At 36.8% G+C, this 5,741-nt stretch overlaps 1 non-coding gene across 1 annotated transcript; it reads right to left on the bottom strand.

The window, feature by feature from the left end:
* Positions 1–252: 252 nt before the first annotated feature.
* On the bottom strand, positions 253–374 carry LOC126503613 (small nucleolar RNA SNORA26). Its single transcript, XR_007592346.1, has one exon. It is a non-coding gene; the product is annotated as a small nucleolar RNA SNORA26 (small nucleolar RNA).
* Positions 375–5,741: the final 5,367 nt, after the last annotated feature.

The raw sequence follows: 5,741 nt of genomic DNA, 5'->3' as shown, positions 1-5,741 counted from the left end.
AAACCCGAGGCCCAATGAAAATTAGTTATTACCAACACATTAATTGGCAGGACAAGATGTAATTGTGAGTATTGTTTTATGGTCTATTTTCTTTTCTCCTAGATCCTGTTTCCATTTAGTCTTCCTATTTTAATTTCCCCTTTATCCCTTTATAACATTATGCTCTATTTTGTCTAGGCCATATCATCCTGAATGTACCTAATCTTGTGTTTTCTCTCTCTCTTTTTTTTTTATTCTTTTTTTTTCTCCTTCGTCTGTGACTCCAGACAGGATCCAAAAAGGAGGTGTACCGTCTCCTCCATGGGTTTTACGGAGAGTTCCTTTACCCTTCTGTGTTAGCCTCTTAAAGTACAGCAACAACCTTAAAAGGGCACAGGAAAGGGCGTTGTGTTTTCTCTTTTAAATTTAATTTCTCTCTCTCTCTCTCTCTCTCTCTTTGGCACTCTCAAAGATCTAATAAAAATATTGAAAACATTTTAAAATTAGTTTAAGCATGTCTAAAAGATATGTCCTTTGGATAAAAAATAAGTCTAATACAATGAAGAAAAAAAGGCCTTTCAGAAAACACCTTCCTAAGTTCAAATCAAACTGTAAACCACACGCTCCTCTCAGTATTGTTGTTTGAGTAAATAATGGGAATGTGAGATGTGTTAAGCACCTTAGATTTTCATTTTGTAAATGGCCGTATTATTTCATTTTATTATTCTATTTACTTCCTGTCTTATTTAAGATTGAATGTCTACCTAGAAGTTTATAGGAATAAGGTTTTGGCTTTTAAAGCCTTGAAAATCATTGTGCCTCTTTGCCTTCCTTGTCAATTGGTTGGAAAGAAATCTTGAATCATGAACGTTAAGATTTCCCTTGTTGAGGTCCAACAGCTCAACATGTCCTGGGTTTTCTCATCAGTCAGTGTCTAATAACAAGACTTGCTTCTCAATGAAACAGGTTATTATCATTATTATTTTTACAAGTTTTGGCTTTTACTGTAATTTACAATTTTAACCATTTTCAGTATTTAGTCCACTAAATGGCACTAAATATCCTCTCAATGAACACACTCACCAGTATGCTCCCTAGAAACCACTTCATCTTGTGTAGTGAGCAATACATCTGCTGAACGATTACTTCCTATTCCCATTTCCTCCCCAGACTCTGAGAACCCCCAATTTGCCTCCTGTCTCTGTGATTTTGCTATTATAAGTAACTCACTAATTGAAATAGAACATAGAGTCGCATTTCTTCATGACTGATGCATTTTGCTCATTAGTATACAATCATCAGGTCTCATAGATGTATAGTCTATGTCAGAATTTTCATTTCAAGGCAAATGCTTCACTTGCTTTACCCAATTATGATTAGTGGGCAAATGGGTAGTGTTTGTACTTTGGCTGTTATAACGCTGCTCTGAACACTCTTACTCATATCTCTTAAAGTCCTTTCTCTCGATTCTTTTGGGTACACATTCCAAACTGGAATTGCTAGACCACTAATTGTTTTAGTTATAAGCTATTTTATTTTCAAGATAGTTATATTTTTTCTCTTGGGATTAGACTGGTTTATATTCTTATCTGCAGGGCCCAAGGGTCTCAATTATTTCAGATCCCCAACAATGTGAAATACTTATCTTTTTTTTGACGTTTTATTGTTTTTAGCAATCATTCTAATTGGCATGACCTGGATTCTTCTTATTTTGTTTTATATTTCTCTGAAGATTAATGTTTTTGAGCATCTTTTTATGTCCTAATTAGATACTTACTTGTTTGAAAAATGTCTACTCAGGTTGGGTGGTGGTGGTGCACACTCTTGATCCCAGCACTTGGGAGGCAGAGGCAGGTGGATCTTTTTTAAGTTTGAGGTCAGCCTGTTCTACAAAGTGAGTTCCAGGACAGCAAGGACTGTTTCATTGAGAAGCCCTGTCTTGAAAAACCCAAAAAGAAAAAAAAAATGTCTACTCAATTCCTTCATCTGTTTTAAATTTGGGTTGTTTCTTTGTTATTATTTTTAAGTGTCCTTTATATTTTTGGCTATTAATCATCTATCAGATATATGATTTGTAAATATTTAATCTCATCTCATCATGTGACCTGCCACTTTACTCTCATGATGTTTTTTGGTCTACAAATCTAATTTGAGAAGGAATGGGGACACATAGGAAGAGCTGGGGCAAGGGAAGGCAGGGAAAGAATGGTGCAAATGCAGTCAGTACTTGTATACGAAGTTCTTAAAGCATAAATAAAAGCTAAAAAACTATCCTAGAATCCTGGTTCTCCAGTTATCCTTTCAGTTTCTGCACCTTTGGCATCAAATCTGAGAAAATAATTTTAAAATGTTTTGAGACTTTAATGGCATGCTTACTTTCAAGAGTTGTTAGAGCTTTAAGCTCCTATTTATGTTTTTACCTTCTATGAGCTGCTTCTTGTACATGGGGCTAGTTGAGTCCAACTGCATTCATTTGTACACACACACACACACAAACACACACACACACACACTTAAAACATTTTCTAGAAAGATGATCTTTGTCCATTGAGTAAAATTCTTGCACTCTTAAAAATATTTTTAGATTTATTTATTCTACGTACATGAGTGTTTGGCCTCTATGTATGTATGCATTTCATAGGGGTCAGAAGAGGGTATTGGTTCACTGAAACATGCATTACAGTCTGTCATAAGATACCATATGGGTGCTGGGAATAGAAAGCAAATCCTCTGCAAGAGCAGTCAGAACTCTTAACCACCGAATATCTTTCCAGTTTTCAAGTTTCGTCATTTCTTTAGAAGCTGATTGAGTATATTTGGCAGGGCTGTTTAGTTTAGATTAATTAATCAATTCATAGATTAATCAATTCTACGTGCCATGGCCCATGTGTGGAGGTCAAAGGATGACTTTTGAGTAGATTATACTCTTGTTTATCCAAGTTCTGGTATCAAACTTAGCCACAAGGGCCTTTACCTGCAGCCCCCCCTCTTACATACATACATATGTAAGTTTGATACCACACTGTTTTGATTACTTAGTTTTGGAATACAGTTTAAAATAAGAAGTATAACTCTGCCAACACTGCTTATCCTTTTTCAAGGTCGTTTAGGGCAATTCAGTATCTCTTGAGAATTCGCATGATAGGTTTTGCTGTTTGTAAAAAATAGGTTCTGATAATGAACCAAACTAAATTGGTAGATAATTTTTGGGAACGACTGACACTGTTAACAATATTAAGTTTTCCAATCCAGGAAGCCTGCGTTTCCCTTTACTTAGACCTCAGACTTCTTTTGGCAATAGTATGTAATTTTTTATTGTACAAGTCTTTCAACTACATGGTTTAATAAGTGTTTTACTCTATTTGAAGGTACTATAAACGGAACTGCTTTCCTAATCTCCTCTGTGAGTAAATAGAAATGAAACTGACTTTTCTGCATTGTCTTTGTATCCTACTACTTTGCTGAATTAATTGATCATTTGTAAAAATTTTATGAATTATGATGATGCCACTCAAGGGTACACCACAGTGAGGTAAGGACATCCCATGGGTGACTTTACCTTAAAAATGTTTCCCAAGACAGCCATGAATACCAGGCCTTTAACTCATTGGCATTCAGAGGGTACTCAAACCATAGCAGGATTCTAACAATGAATAAACTACTACTTCTATCACACACACACACACACACACACACACACACACACACACACACACTCGCTAGAGAACTGTATTGGTAAATCTAACGTAGCTGACACAAACTGATAGTATTTCATTTAGACCACCTTATATATGATGATCATATAGTAAACTAATTCCCGATAATTATATCAGTAAACTTGCTGTTTTCCCAGTTCATAATTTTCTTGATCTACCTTATAAACATTTATTTCTCACATAAGGAAACAAAGCTGTCAGTGAGTTGACTAACTATCTGCTTTGTGCTGTGTGTGGGCCATCTGCAGCCCTACCTCATTTCTAGATCCCGGCTGCACAGACAGCCCCTGTCCGGGGCATGCTGTTCTCGTGGCAAGGGCCTATGCTGACCGAGGACAGCCTTTCTATCTGTCAACATAATGAGGCGTAATGGTGGAGCAGAAGTACCTATTCTGCCTCCAAGAAAGCATCACACGGGTAGAGGTGTATAATCTGCTTACAGGGGCGAGTGGAAGAATGCTTTCAAACAACACTGAGATATACCAAATTAATAACCAGCAGAGCTTAGCTGTATTATGCTGCTCTTCTGGGTACTTGGGTATCATGGGAAGGAAAGAAGTCTTTGATTGCGGCGGAGGCAAAGCAACGGCTCTGAACATGTCCCATGTCCATCTATTCCTAATTATATCATGTCATTTTACCACTGAAATTAAAAAATGAATTCAATATTTAAAATGCAAATATAATTAGAAATGCAAAGAATATAACAATATTAAAAATGCAAAGGAATGCAAATATAAATTATGTAATTTATCTTTTTGACATACCTTGTCTGTAGAGACTTGGGCTGACATAATTTCATCTTGTTTAGTTTGCAGATAAAAAGATAATCCCTAATACCATGTAAATTATATTGTAGGGAGCTCTTCATGAGGGGCGGTTGGCTGGGCTTCTTGCTAACACAATGGACCGTTATTACAGAAAATGGAGCAGGGAGGGTGACAGTTTGACCTAACCAGGTCTTTCATCTCGATTGGTTTAGCAATTTACCCTCAGTATATTTTTCTTTGGGTTGCTTACTTAACCATTTTAAAGGTGACGTTCAGCACTCATACTCTGGAAGTAGGCCACCTACCTGCTCCCTCCTTTTGCACCATAATGGAGAATGTTTTCTCGGTGCCCAACCTCCCTTGCCTGGAATTGAAAAGTCTAAGACTGAAAATGGAAGTTTTGAACGGAAACGGAAAACACGTCGGTTTTAGCTATCATTCAAGGCTTTCACTTTTTAATGTAGTTTTACAGAATCTTTGTAAGGAGTGTTTTCCAATTTGATGTTGCTTTTACTTTTCTTCAGTGAATGAAATAGAAATACCAATCTTCAAACAACTGCCAAGGTTGATATGCATATGAAAGCATACATTGAAAAGTGTAGTTATTTTTCCTTTGGATGTCTTCTGCAGCAAATGAGAAGGATGCTATATTCTCTCATAGGTGATTGCTGTGTTGGGGAATTGAATAGCTTAGTGGTATTTTATACCATTTGAGGAAGAATAAAGTTAAGTTCCATGCTTATACAAGAAGACTTCTCTAGTTATTCTAGCCCTCAGTGAACTCTCCAAACCTTGATTCTTCCCACAAAATCTGCCATGAGTCTAACCTGTGTAGTTCATGGGGCAACATCTAAGTCAGTCTGTTTAATTTTGCCTTAGCTGCCAGCGAAGGCCTGGCAGGAAGTTGGATCCAAATCTTTTTTTGTTGGAGGAATAAATGTGTTGGTTTGAATTATCATCTGCCTGTATATGCAAGTGTCCCTGTCTTCACAGGCCTGCAAGGTCTTCACTGTCACCAGAGCCCTAATGCTTCTCATTATGGCTCTCTTAGAACCCTCCAAAATCCTGGCTGGGCACACAGTATTTTTTTTTTTAATGTCATATGTTTTTTAAATGACTCCAAGTTCAGTCATGTTTTGGCTTTCTGCACCGTCGTCTTTAGTATCGTAGAGCTCAAATTTTTAGTATAGTATGGCTATGGATGATTTGAACCAAGGTCTATATGATATGATTGTGTATTTGTTGAGTGCCTTACCCAATATGTTGCATACAGCAC

The sequence above is a fragment of the Alexandromys fortis genome, unplaced genomic scaffold, assembly GCF_014885135.2.
Source record: "Alexandromys fortis isolate MF-2015 unplaced genomic scaffold, M_Fortis_MF-2015_v1.1 scaffold_2_1_26212458, whole genome shotgun sequence".
Classification (NCBI taxonomy): Eukaryota; Metazoa; Chordata; class Mammalia; order Rodentia; family Cricetidae; genus Alexandromys; species Alexandromys fortis.
The sequence above is the reverse complement of the archived record's forward strand: the minus strand, read 5'-3'. Positions and strand labels throughout refer to the sequence as shown.